We start from the raw sequence: 15,000 nt of genomic DNA, 5'->3' as shown, positions 1-15,000 counted from the left end.
TGGTTAGTGGCAAAGTCTTCGGTAAGTCACTTGATCTCTTCCAGGTTTTCACTCTATCACCACAGGAATGGATTGGGTTATAAAGATATTGAAGGCTTCTTCCAGTTTTAAAGATTTTGTGGTTCTCACCTCTCTGCTTCTATGTATTAAGAATCACCATGTCTGTGTTTGAGATATCTTGGCAGGGGAGTCACAGTGGCCTTTTCTCTTAGTGGTATTGCCAAAAGGATATTATAATTTCTACAAGAAACTCATGCTACAAAGCAATAATGGGAATAGATTTGTAAAGTCCTTCACCTGTTCTTTCAGTCCTCTAACTTCCCTCTTTATCTCTTTTTACTTATGCATTCCTTCAATAAATATTTGCTAGACACTTGCTAGCATCAAGAACTGTTCTGAGCACTGGAGAGCAGCTGTGAGTAAGATAGAAATCGTTCTTGTCTTATGGAGCTTACATGCAAGTTGGGGAGGTGCAATAAACATCTCAGTAAACAAAATAAGCAAATAATTTTAGATAGCAATACATTCTATGAAGGCACTGGAACTTTGAGGGTGTTACTTTGGTTAATGATCAGGGAAAAATTCTCTGACAAAGCTAATTTGAGCTGAAACTTGAGCAATATGAAAAGCTGACACAAGAGAGCTCCAGACAGAGGGCACAACTTGGGCAAAGGCCCTTAGGCTGGTATAGTGTGGTTGTGTTTTGGGGAAGAGATAGAAGGCCATTGTGACTGCAGCAAAATGAACAAGGCAGAGCATTATATGGGAGGAAGTTGGAGGGATGGGTAGGGACCAGATTTAGTAAGGTTTTCTAGGGGTTAAACTCTTTGAATTTTACTCTAAGTGTGAATTAGAGAGTTTGTAGAAGCAAAATGATGTGATCTGATTTGTGGGGTTTTTTTTGGTTGAGTCTCACTCTGTCGCCCAGGCTGGAGTGCAGTGGCGTGATCTTGGCTCACTGCAACCTCCACCTTCCGGGTTCACACCATTCTCCTGCCTCAGCCTCCCGAGTAGCTGGGACTATAGGTGCCTGCCACCATGCCCAGCTAATTTTTTTTTTTTTTTTTTTAGTAGAGACGGGGTTTCACCATGTTACTCAGGATGGTCTCGATCTTCTGACCTTGTGATCCACCCGCCTTGGCCTCCCAAAGTGCTGGGATTACAGGCGTGAGCCACCGCGCCCGGCCTGATTTGTGTTTTTAAAATACCACTCTGCAGTCCATGCCAGCCATCTGTTTGATGGTTTCCCAGATGGGGGTTTCAGCATACCTTGGCCACGCTGGCTAATGGCACTAGGTCAGGCTGCTGAGCTGCAGAGGGAGAAGTGTGGGCCTGGAAGAGGAGGCAACAGCTAAGCAAGAAGAATGCTGAGGAATTAGGAAGATGTTGAGGAAGCGGGGCTAATGTGTAAGGACCTGCAAACACTGACTCTGAATGAAACACAGGATCAAGGGTGGGAGAAATGAGACTGGAGAGAAGACAAGGGTCAGATCAGAAAAACAGTCTTGTCAACCAAGCTGAGGAGATGGGACTTAATCCTAAAGGCAATAGGTTTCTGATGACACAATCAGATTTCTGCTTTAGCTGTTATGTGGATGATGATTAAAGTGGGCAAACTAGGAGCAGAAAGACAAGCTAGGATTGTGACAGGAATCAGGGAAGAGATGGTGGTGGCTTGGAGCAGGCTGGGAGCAGTGCGAACGAGGAAATTTAGTTGGGTCTGAGAGTGGATGAGGTTATAAACAATAGAATTTGGAGAGTAACTGTATGTGGGGAAGCAAAGGAGAGTGGGGTTTGGGAAGTGCAGACTTCTCTGACTCTCATGCTTTGAACACCAGAGGTGGAGGGGGCTTCTGGGGCCTCAAGTGAAGCAATCTCTTTTAGTCCCTCTGTCTCAGGTAAATACTCCCAGACTGTTGCCCGTGTTACTGGACATTGAGGAAAGAGATGAGAAAAGAAAGTAGGGGCCCTTTCTTGAAGGAGATAGAGCAAGATGATTTTCCAGTATTTGTGTTTGCAGTGTAAGAATTTAGTTAAGTCTACCTAGCTGCTAATGTTTTCCAGCTACTAAATCCAGTTCTTTTCCAATAATCATCATTAATAACCCTAATCTAACAGCAATGTGTAAAAGCAAGACTTTTGCTTTCGTTGTCTTCAAAATCTCCAGTGCAACATCACTGGGCACCTGCTCTCTGTCAAGCCTTAGAGAGACAAAGAGGAGCCAGGAGCTGGATAGAAAATCTCTTAGAAAAGAAATACCATTTGACCCAGCAATCCCATTACTGGGTATATGCCCAAAGGAATATAAATAATCCTGTTTTAAGGATACCTTCACACATATGTTCATTGCAGCACTATTCGCAATTGCAAAGACATGGAACCAACCCAATTGCCCATCAATGGTAGACTGGATAAAGAAAATGTGGTACATGTTTACCGTGGAATACTATGCAGCCATAAAAAGAAATGAGATCATGTCCTTTGCAGGGATATGGATGAAGCTGGAAGCCATTATCCTCAGCAAACTAACACAGGAACAGAAAACCAAACACTGCATGTTCTCACATGTAAGTGGGAGCTGAACAATGAGATCACATGGACATAGGGAGGGGAACAACACATCCTGGGGCCTGTTGGGGTGGATGGGGCTGGGGGAGAGCATCAGGATAAATAGATAATGCATGCTCGGCTTAATACCCAGATGATGGATTGATGGGTGCAGCAAACCACCATGGCGCATGTTTACCTATGTAACAAACCTGTACATCCTGCGCATGTACCCTGAAACTTAAAATAAAAAAGTAAAAGGTGAAAAAAAACAAAAACGGGAAAAAGAGAATCTCTCGGAAAAGCACTCTGTTTTGCAGATAATCTATCTGCCACCTCCTTCCCATCCTCCCTCTCCTGTGCCCCTACAGCATCTTGTCACTCTTCTTCTTAATAGTTTTTGAAAAGTTAACAGAGTGAAAAAAACAAGGTTTAGGCACACATCATAAAGAAAGCATATAAATATATATCTTGCAGCTTCAGCAACTTGAGTTCATCTCAATTTTCTTCAAGTCAGGGAAACAAAACATAAAAGTAAAACAGAGAAGCATTTCTCAGACCAGCCCTCAGTCTTGTTTTGAGAAAAGTCTCTCTGATTCTGGAGTTCAGAGATTACTAATGAATGTACAAGAGTGGAGCTCTTTGACATTCATTGCTTATGGTATTCTTAAGATCTCTATCTTTTTCACTGCATGGCCAGCAAAACTAGAAACTACTTAAGGCAAGTTTTGTTTTTTTTTTTTTAGACTTTGTATAAGCTATAACCTTGTCTCCTAGGGCAGGGTTATAGAAACAGACCTCATTTAAAATCCCAAATCTGCTACCACCCAGTAGCTGTATGACGTCTTGGGGAGTGTTACTTAACTCCTCTAAGCCTCAGTTTCCTCATCTGTAAAATGGGGATAACTATGGTACCTACCTCATAAGGGAGTATTTAATGGTTAGGAGTACAGACTCTGGGAGCCAGACTGTCTCAGTTCCTACCTTACCGCGGCCACTTACCACGTGGCCTTATGCAACGATTTCACCTCTCTGACCTTCTGTTTCCTCCTCTGCAGAATGGACATAAGCAAGATGCCTGCCTCATTGGGTTGTTATGAGGGTTGTAAAGCATTTATAACCCTCTTGTATGAAGGGGTTCTCCCAAGAAGTGGGCCCCTAGGGAAGCACTCTTCACATAGCAAGTGCTTTTCCAGTATTTGCTAAATAAATAAAAAGGACATTTGAGAAGATTAAATAAGAAAAGGTATAAAGCCAAATGGCTAGCATAGAGTCAGTGATCGAGATTTGCAACCCCAGTCTGTACTCTGACCCCAGCCTGTCTCAGGACTGGGCACATGGTCAGTGTTAGGCAGGTATTGATTGGTGACACTCTAATCAACTCCAAGTGCCTCTGGGCCTCCAGGTTTATGTTCTTTCTTTGCAAGTATAAGCTGGTACTGATTTCAGAGCTTGTGAGGGGAGATGTGATTTTCCTTATTTACTAACATTTACTTGGACTGGTGTCTGGGACACCCAAAATATGTTATGAATCAGTCAGAGGATAACAAGATCTTCAGTACTGTACAGATTACTCACTAATTTGACATTTGGGGAATTTTTGCAAAATGTTAGGGAACATTTGACAAGATGCAAATTGCTATATCCATGAAGTACGTTTGACTCTGAGGATGGGTGGCACTCTCCCCTGATGTGGTGACATCCGTTCCTAGCACCAGCTGTTGCTTCCTGCAAAAGTAGCTTGTTCTGTTTTTCCCTCCTTGAAGCAAACAGTGCTGGGATTTTCCTCTGAAAACAACAAAAATTCGTCAAGCACCTTCTAGGTGTCAGGTGTCTTGTGTCATTTAATATTCACAGTAATCCTATGACATACATACTACTAGCATCTCTATTTTTCCAGTGAGGAGTCTGGGATTCAGAGAGGTTAAGCAACTTGCTTAACACTACACAGCTCTGAAATTCCTAAGCTAGAATTTGAATCTGGGTTCAAATCTCCAAAGGCTGAATTCCAATCCAGCAACCTGTCTCTCACACCACCAGAGAGCATCACCAAGTTCTGACTGGGTACTCCCACAATTAGGAGGGATGGAGGAGAGAAAAATGTCTTGGTAAGTCTTAGTTTTAAACAACTGGTTGGCAACTCTGGCCATAAATATTAACACTTGTTCTACACTGTTTTATACCAAGGCCTGAATTTGTTGGTAACCTAGTGCTTTGAAGAGCTTTCTCTTATTGTGACATTGTTTTCTAAGACAAGCCATGAAGACTGTGTTAGGGGAACAAGAACTGCCCACCCAGACCGCCATCCTCAAGGCACCGTTATCACTCTTGCATTATTTTTGGCATTGTACCATCTTACTGAGGCTTACCATACCCTGTGAGGCATATTTTCTCCTGGCTTCATATAGCTTATGGGAGAACCAAGGGGCATATGTGTAGGATCTCGGTGTGAGCAATATAGGATACCCAGAGAACAGGAAAAGGGCTCTTGGGAAAACTCTGGTTCCTAGGGGTGGCTCTCTGGGGAACCCAGTTGTGTGGGAGAGCCATCCCAAGCAGAGGGCTCTTAGAGAGGAACTACACACATCGAAAGCGCAAAAAAATGCCTTGTTCCAAAGCCATACTCTTCACTTACTATTTTAAATGAAAGAAAAATATATATTTCGCAAGAGGTAAGAGACTCCTAGGATTTTTAATTTGTTCCTTTCATTGTTCACTATCTTTGTAGGTATGTTGTCAGGCCTGCCCAAATGAATGGTCGCTTTCTCAAGACAGAAATTGAATGCTCTATACCTTGTGTTCACCCCAAACTGCCTTGTAGTGTTGTGTATGTGGTAAGTGCTTAGTAACTACTTGTTGAAATGAAAGTGACCCCTGGAAAAAATCCATCCAATGAATTTTAATTTGTTAGTACTTTAAGTATTGATAGTGACTAGGTTCTTTTCTTTCCTATTTAGGAACATTTAGAGTAGGGTTTTTTTTTTTTCAATAATGCTGTAAAAAATGAAATAGAGATATATTTCCAATATCTGGAGCAAAAAAGCCAGAACAAAAATTCCTCACCTTTTTGACTATGGAATTCTTTTTTTAAATTATTATTATTATACTTTAAATTCTGGGATACATGTGCAGAATGTGCAGGTTTGTTGCATAGGTATACACGTGCCATGGTGGTTTGCTGCACCCATCAACCTGTCATCTACATGAGGTATTTCTCCTAATGCTATCTCTCCCCTAGTCCTGCACCCCCTGACAGGCCCCAGTGTGTGATGTTCCCCTCCCTGTGTCCATGTGTTCTCATTGTTCAACTCCCACTTATGAGTGAGAACATGCAGTGTTTGGTTTTCTGTTCCTGTGTTAGTTTGCTGAGAATGATGGTTTCCAGCTTCATCCATGTCTCTGCAAAGGACATGAACTCATCCTTTTAAATGGCTACATAGTATTCCATTGTGTATATGTGCCACATTTTCTTTATCCAGTCTATCATTGATGGGCATTTGGGTTGATTCCAAATCTTTACTATAGTGAATAGTGCCGCAATAAACATATATGTGCATGTGTCTTTATAGTAGAATGATTTATAATCCTTTGGGTATATACCCAGTAATGGGATTGCTGGGTCAAATGGTATTTCTGGTTCTAGATCCTTGAGGAATCTCCATACTGTCTTCCACAATAGTTGAACTAATTTACACTCCCACCAACAGTGTAAAAGCGTTCCTATTTCTCCACATCCTCTCCAGCATCTGTTGTTTCTTGACTTTTTAATGATCGTCATTCTAACTGGCATGAGATGGTATGTCACTGTGGTTTTGATTTGCATTTCTCTAATGACCAGTGATGATGAGCTTCTTTTCATATGTTTGTTGGCCACATAAATGTCTTCTTTTGAGAAGTGTCTGCTCATATCCTTTGCCTACTTTTTGACGGGGTTGGGTTGTTTGTTTTTTTCTTGTAAATTTTTTTAAGTTCCTTGTGGATTCTGGATATTAGCCCTTTGTCAGATGGATAGATTGTAAAATTTTTCTCCCATTCTGTAGGTTACCTGTTCACTCTGATAGTTTCTTTTGCTGTGCAGAAACTCTTCAGTTTAATTAGATGCCATTTGTCAATTTTGGCTTTTGTGGTCATTGCTTTTGGTTTTTTAGTCATGAAGTCCTTGCCTATGCCTATGTCCTGCATGGTATTGGCTAGGTTTTCTTCTAGGGTTTTCATGGTTTTAGGTCTTACATTTAAATCTTTAATGCATCTTGAATTAATTGTTGTATAAGGCCTAAGGAAGGGGTCCAGTTTCAGTTTTCTACCTATGGCTAATCAGTTTTCTCAACACTATTTATTAAATAAGGAATGTTTTCCCCATTGCTTGTTGTTGTCAGGTTTGTCAAAGATCAGATGGTTGTAGATGTGTGGCGTTATTTTTGAGGCCTCTGTTCTGTTCCATTGGTCTATATATCTCTTTTGGTACCAGTACCATGCTGTTTTGGCTACTGTAGCCTTATAGTATAGTTTGAAGTCAGGTAGTGTGATGCCTCCAGTTTTGTTCTTTTTCTTAGGATTGTCTTGGCTGTATGGACTCTTTTTTGGTTCCATATGAAATTTAAAGTAGTTTTTTCTAATTCTGTGAAGAAAGTCAATGGTAGTTTGATAGGGATAGCATTGATTCTATAAATTACTTTGGGCGGTATGGCCATTTTCATGATATTGATTCTTCCTATCCATGAGCATGGAATGTTTTTCCATTTGTTTGTGTCCTCTCTTATTTCCTTGAGCAGTGGTTTGTAGCTGTCCTTGAAGAGGTCCTTCACATCATTTGATTCTCTTTGTAGCAATTGCGAATGGGAGTTCACTCATTATTTGGCTCTCTGTCTATTATTGGTGTATAGGAATGCTTGTGATTTTTGCACATTGATTTTGTATCCTGAGACTTTGCTGAAGTTGCTTGTCAGCTTAAGGAGATTTTGGGCTGAGTTTTCTAAATATACAATCATGTCATCTGAAAACAGGGACATTTTGACTTCCTCTCTTCCTATTTGAATGCCCTTTATTTCTTTCTGTTGCCTGATTGCCTTGGCCAGAACTTCCAATACTGTGTTGAATGGGAGTGGTGAGAGAGGGCATCCTTGTTTTGTGCCGGTTTTCAAAGGGAATGCTTCCAGCTTTTGCCCATGCAGTATGATATTTGCTGTGGGTTTGTCATAAATGGCTCTTATTATTTTGAGATATGTTCCATCAATACCTAGTTTATTGAGAATTTTTAGCATGATGGGGTGTTTAATTTTATCCAAGGCCTTTTCTGCATCTATTGAGATAATCATGTGGTTTTTGTCATTGGTTCTGTCTATGTGATGGATTACATTTATTGATTTGTGTATGTTGAACCAGCCTTGCATCCCAGGGATGAAACCCACTTGATCGTGGTGGATAAGCTTTTTGATGTGTTGCTGGATTCAGTTTGCCAATATTTTACTGATGATCTTCGCATAGATGTCCATCAGGGATATTGGCCTGAAATTTTCTTTTTTTGTTGTGTCTCTGCCAGGTTTTGGTATCAGGATGATGTTGGCCTCATAATCTTAGCAGTTGTAACTCAATTAAGAGTGCTAATTCCAAATGCAAACTGGTGTATAGATGGGTTTATTTTTCTGGGACTTAATTACTCTAGAAGTGGTCCAAGTAAAGCTGGCCTTGTTTAAAGTCTCTTTGAACACTGTCTAAATGGTCTCCTAAATGCCATCTTTAGAGGCAAGGAGACAGCATAGGCTAGCGAGTCTAGCACTGCCCTGGTTATCTGTAGGCCTTGGTACTAAGTCTGGATTTGTTTCTAACTGGCCAGTTAAGCTGATTCAGGTCTCTAAAGCACTCTGAACTCATCTGTAAAATGGGGAAATTGAATGAGATGACCTCTCAACCCTTTCCAGGCTTTGTATTCTTCAGATCCCTGGTAGTTTGAAGGTGGAAGGTGCCACTAAGCTTCTCATGATGCCCAACCACTGCCTGCACCACCCAGCTCTCTAAGGGTTGTGCTCAAAACATTGCTTTGGGCCTCTCTGGAGAAGGGGCTTTCATTTTCAGTGTCCTATTATTAACCTTTTTCCAAGCTCTATTTTCCAAGTTTAGGTTGGCTCATCAGAGTTGAACATGGACTGTTTGGATTTTTGCCCAATCTGTTCTCTGAGTCTGATAGCACATTCATTACTCCCTGCCCATGGTTTCTGCTAAATGACCTCGTTAGTGCTCTAATTACATGTTGCTCTTCAGAAAGTTGGGGGTGGTGGATGAGTTAAGAAAGGCTGAGTACTGAGATGGAGTACATTGTAAACACACTGAATGACGCCTACCTTCCCCTGGCCTGATTACCCATGGGGAGTTGGAAGGGAAGAGTTATGCTTTTCCTCTTCTCTTCCTTCTTCAGTACACATCAAAACATAATAATAACACACACCAAATGTGTTGGTAGTAGTTGGTAATACATGCATTTGAAAGCTGGATGGTGATATTTCTACAACTTAATTTATGTGGAATGAGAGAATGAAAAAAACAGAAAACCAAAACAACCTAAAGAAGAAAGAAATGAAAACAAATGTTTTTCTGAGCACCTACCATGTGCTCATGGAGGTTTTTGTTTATCCTGCCAACAACCCTATGGGCTAGTTATGCTAGTACTAATGAATAAGTAGGGTCAGAGAGGCTTAATTATTTTCCAAGGTGACAAAACAAGTATTTGGGCGCATTGGGAATTGAACCCAGGTGTGTCTGATTCCAAATCTCAATATTCCATGCTACCTCTCCATTCATTCATGCATTCATCCAACAATAGAATAGAGATCATACTCTGATCATACTCTGATCATACTCTGATCATACTCTGATCATACTCTGATCTCTATTCTATGACTAAATATAATCTCAGAGTTTCTGTACTACTATTTCAGAATTAATTCTACAAATTCCTCAGATGAATCTAAATGCGTAGTGGTATATTCTTCCCTTGTGATTTTCTCTGTCCATTTAGGTTTCTTATACTTCTGCCTTGGAGATCAGATCACAGATCTGAGATGCAAGACCCTGAGGGGTTTATTTATTTATTTAGAGACGGAGTCTCGCTTTGTCACCCAGGCTGGAGTGCAGTGGCGCAATCTCGGCTCGCTGCAAGCTCCACCTCCCAGGTTCACGCCATTCTCCTGCCTCAGCCTTCCGAGTAGCTGGGAGTACAGGCGCCCGACCACACCTGGCTAATTTTTTGTATTTTTAGTAGAGGCAGGATTTCACCATGTTAGCCAGGATGGTCTTGATCTCCTGACCTCATGATCCACCCGCCTCGGCCTCCCAAAGTGCTGGGATTACAGGCATGAGCCACCGCACCCGGCCTCTGAGGGGTATATTTAAAGATTACCCTGAGCTAACTTCTTATTTTTCCATTAAGAAAACAAGTTCAATGACTTGTTGAAGTGGTTAAGTAGGGCCTGTTCTTTTCACTATGCTGTATAATGGGGATGCCAAGAGCAGAGTTGAATTTACTTGGGGTACAGAGAAAGGATGATTGTGTGTCATAACAAACATGAAGAATTTCAAATGCTTTATGGGACAGTTCACCTTGGGCTGTGTGTGCACATGACAAGAAGTTCTATACCCATCACGCATGGAGACTGATTAGCAAGTGACTTTAACTTAAGCCTGTTAACTACAAAACCACGAGGGTCAAATTTTAATGAAAGAGAACTTGTCTTCCAGACTGGATATCTTAAGTGTGTGTTGTTTGTTTGTTTGTTTATTTGTTTTCTGAAGCTTCCTGTTGGGTGATGTTGAGGTGAACTAGTAGAGTCAAATCTTTTACTTGTTTCTCCCGAATTCTCATGGCCACATTTTTCTGAAAGTGGCAAATGCAGTATGTTGAGTGATGAGAGACGTTCACACTTAGGACAGAATAGCTGATGTGATAGTAATGTTAACAGGATGCAACTTCAACCATGTGATGAACTTTCTTAAAACAGGGGTTCTTACCCATCTGATTACTAATTAGTATTTCAACATAGAAATTGGAATTTGCAAACCAAGCATCTTAAAACATGTGAGTGTTGTTTGTTTGACACACTGTCAAGACTCGTGTGCAGGCTTAAGGTATTAGTTTATTCTATAGCAATCAAGTTGTTATTGTAACTACAAGAAAACTGGAAAAATAAGAATTTTCACAGTCAAATCATCCATTGGAAAGAAATTATAGAAAAAAAAAAAAACCAAAGAACAAAACTTTGAGCTATACTCTCAATCTATATAGTATGTTTGCTGAATTGGGGGTGTGAAACAGCAGGAAACAATTACTGCATGTGATCATAGTTGTAATGATTCTACTATAACATAATAAACCTATACTATGTATGCCTCAAAATAAATTATAGATCCCATAGTAAAAAGCAACTTCTTATTCAACATTTATCAATTGGGAGAACTGCTCCCTTCTTCTGCAAAAAAGTCATTAAGCTGCATGTTTCACCACAGAATAACTTTTGGAAGAATTATTTAAACCTTCTACTTGCATTCCTCTTCTATTTTAATAACCAAAACATACACAAGAGATGTAAATATACCTCCAGAATTTTGAATGACTGGACAAAGCAGTGTTAAAAATTCAACAGCACTAATTACTAGCTGAGCAGTATAAAAACCTCTGAATAAATGTCAGCCTAGGAGATAAGCTCTTATCTTAATCTAATGACTCCACAGACTTAATTTGTCAGGCCAGCCTAGTTGATGAAAAACAGGTTTCTATTCTCCAGTGTTAGCAGGAACATCTTTCCAAATCTTTGAAGTTGGATAGTAATACCATCAGTGTCATCCTGTAAAAATCTTGTGACCAAGCCAATTTAATTCCTATTGTCCTGTTACACTAATTAAAATTGTTCCATCCCTCTTGGACAAATATCTAACAGTGAAACCAGTGTATTTTTACATTTGCTACATTTTGAACTAACCCTCAAGTCCCCGTGTTTTGTGCTTTTTTTCCCTCATGGTATTGGATCATCAGGGACCATCTATCTTCTTTTGAGAAAGCTGATATTTCCAGAGAAATCCATTAATTCAGAGGAATCCGTTAATTGACAGGCTGTGTAGCAGAGTGGTTACGAGTATGGACTCTGAGATAGAAAGGCCTGGGGAAATTTTTGCTCTGTCATTTGCAAGCTGTGTGACTTTGGGTAAACTTTCTAAACTTTCCTAACCTCAATTTAATTATCTGTAAAATGAGGGATAATCATAGATATTGTGAGGGTTAAATAATATAATCCATATTAAGAATTTAGAGTGCCTGAGTCTTATACTTAAAGTTATTAATTCATTAACTCATTAGTTCATTCAACCAACAAATACATACTGAGTACTAACAAGTCTATAACACATGCTAAGTGTTATAGGATATAAGAAGAACCAAAAGGTGAGGCCTTTTGCCTTTGTAGGACTTTGAATAAACTTTCTGCTTGAGGAAGCCCAAGCCTGACATAATGAACTAATCTCACTACACCTGAATAGGATTGCCACAGATTTATCAGGACTTTCCACCTAAACTCCATTGTGAACCCTGTGGCTGGCTTTTCAGTAAAATGGGGATGTAAATTTCCATCTCCAAAGTGTGTTATGCACATGGCATAAGATAATATATGGGGGACAACCAGATGTTGGTGGCCTCTCAGTTCCTTGTCTCTCTCATCCCTGTGGCCCACAATCACACGCATGGTACTCATGATACAAACATATCTAGTGAGTTCTCCCATCTTGTTTCACCCTAGTATTGTCAGTCAGTGTAATGTCCCTCAAAGCAGTCCATACCCTCTCTGCTCAATCTCCTTCTGATGACTTGAGCTGCACCCTATTGATGCTATGTTTTTTTTTGCATGGCACTTGAAGATACTTGTTGATCATTGTTTCTTTGATTTCTCATTGTAATGGAATGTGATGACACAATTTCTCTCAAACGTCTTGAGATTCATGCATATACTTAAAAAGTGGCACGCACCTGTAGTCCCAGCTACACGTGAGGCTGAGGCAGGAGAATCGCTTGAACCTGGCAGGCAGAGGTTGCAGTGAGCTGAGATCGCGCCACTGCACTCCAGCCTGGGCTACAGAGTGCTACTCCATCTCAGAAAACAAAACAAAAAAAAAGTATGTACAGAGAGGCTATACTAGGAATCCCACTAGGTATTCAGATACCCAAATATGTAAGATGCAGCCCCTACCCTTTGGGAATTTGGCAGTGTGAGGTACATGCTGTGACAGAGACGCCTGGAGTTCAGGGGGAGCAGATTGGGTAGTGGAAAGGGGGGCATTCAACTCAGACTGACACTCAGGGAAGGTTCTCCGGAGGAGAGTAATAGGGCTTACCTCTGAAAACTCATCAACAGTCCATTGAGGAAAAGTGTTGGGAAAGGATTCCAGGTTGAGAAATCAGTGTGTGCACATGGAAGGAAGTGGTTCAGTAGAAGAGAGAAGGACCTGGGTGGTGGCGTGCTGGGAGATGAGGTGACACTGAAAAATCATAAAGGTCTTATGTGATGAGGAGTTAGAACTCCATCCTGCAAGCAACAGGACCTATTGATAAATTGTAAGGCTGTTAATTTTCATTAACATGGGTCTGGGGCCCAGAAAGCAGTTTGTGTCTGTGTTTTGGGTTTCTCCTGACCACTTTCATGACCTGTGATTACATTATCTTCCATCTGGCTCTCAGCCAGTCCCTCTCTTCCTGGTCTCCTGTCTGTTCTGCTACACCCAGAGCTGCTTCTCCTTTGAAAACACCAGCAGCAGCATTCCCTTCCCTAGTCACCATCTCTAACTCTCCACCTTGCCCTTTCCTTCTCTCCTGCAAAGGCTGCTCCCATCAAGCCTCAGAGTCACAGTCATTCCTTGACCCTGTCTACTCTCCCAGTCCTCCTGCCCTTTCTGGGCTTTATTTCCCATCCTACCTGGGCAGGATCCCACAGTGGTTTCTCCTACCACCTTGTTAATCCCCTCCCACCTCCAATCTTTAACTTCATCCGTTCCTGTCATTGGCTGGAGAAAATGGAACAGCATTGGCTGTTAATTCCACTTATCATTTATGGTATCCAGTTTTAAGTTGAGTTCTCAGTATGGCCCTTTTCCTCAACTCTAGTAGATTTCCATTCCCATTCCTTACTGACACACTGTTTTAGGCTATTACTGTTTGTATGAGACAGGTTTGGTGGGCATGCCTAATGTGCTCTGGGAACTGTCCTCTGGGTAGCTACATTCTTCAGTGTGTAACCCATCCCCTGCCCCAACCCTGACACAGATATTTGGACAAAAGATAGACATTTGATGCCCAAATCCCAGTAAGGCAATGTATTGACTGACCATTGGCCAATCAGATTTTCTTTTGACAATTTGTTCCTCTGTCATTTACATAGACTGCCTGTTACTTGAGCTGCCTTCAATGGGTCTATTACTTTTGACTCAAAATGGTTGGCAAGATCATCCCATCCCTGAAGTCTCAACCCTACTCCTGCTCCCCTCATTCTCGCTATTACATTTTAGGAAGAAAATAGAGGCTGTCTAATCAGAAGCCCCTCAGTTTTCCCCTGGCTCTTTTCAACTGTATTTCTTGATAGTTGACCTTGTCTCAGAGACTCGTACCTGGTTCTTTCTCAAAATACGATGAGAATTTATCTACATTTATTGACTTATTGTTGATATTTCATTTTATGCTTTCTATTTATTATGTTTTTCTCCTTTCTTGCTATTTTGGGGTTGAGTTTTTTGTTCGTTTGTTTGAGACAGCGTCTTGTTCTTGTCACCCAGGCTGGAGTGCAGTGGCACGATCTCGGCTCACTGCAACCTCTGCCTCCTGGGTTCAGAGGATTCTCCTGTCTCGGCCTCCCAAGTAGCTGAGATTACAGGTGCCTGCCACCACACCCGGCAATTTTTTTAGTAGAGACAGGGTTTCACCATGTTGGCCAGGCTGGTCTTGAACTCCTGTCCTCAGGTGATCTGCCCCCTCGGTCTCCCAAAGTGCAGGGATTACATGCGTGAGCTACCTTGCCCAGCCTTGATTGAATTTTGTTTATTCCTTCTTCTTCTTCCATTTGTTTGGAACATATACTTATGATTTCTATTCTTTTAATAATTTTTCTTAGACTTTTAACAGACACATTTAAATTTACATTTTTCTCTCAAAGCTTAAAAGTATCTCTATCATTCTCTAGCCAGAAGCATTAACTTTCATCTGAATGAACTTCCATCACTTCTGTACTAGAATTATCTAGTATTAGAGTTCTACCTTGTTTCTAAGTATAGAAATTACTTGTATTATTGTTTATAATTAATACTTATTTATATTTACTAATATGTTTTACAAAATTTTCCCCATGCATTTGCTTCCTTCTTTAAGGTTGTATTTTTTTCATACTAAATATATATTAAGTAGAGGTTTTTTTTTTTTTTTTTTTTTTT

General features: G+C 40.7%; 1 long non-coding RNA gene across 1 annotated transcript in view; it reads right to left on the bottom strand.

The window, feature by feature from the left end:
• LOC108514526 (uncharacterized) overlaps positions 1-13,005 on the bottom strand; it is an 18,555-nt gene extending 5,550 nt beyond the window's left edge. The window contains exon 1 of the long non-coding RNA XR_001881235.1: positions 12,919-13,005. This is a non-coding gene — a long non-coding RNA (uncharacterized LOC108514526). The remainder of the gene's footprint in view (positions 1-12,918) is intronic.
• Positions 13,006-15,000: the final 1,995 nt, after the last annotated feature.

This window comes from Rhinopithecus bieti, unplaced genomic scaffold (assembly GCF_001698545.2).
Source record: "Rhinopithecus bieti isolate Rb0 unplaced genomic scaffold, ASM169854v2 scaffold_1467, whole genome shotgun sequence".
In the NCBI taxonomy this organism is placed as follows: Eukaryota; Metazoa; Chordata; class Mammalia; order Primates; family Cercopithecidae; genus Rhinopithecus; species Rhinopithecus bieti.
Note: the sequence above shows the minus strand (reverse complement) of the source record. Positions and strands in the feature narration are given on the sequence as shown.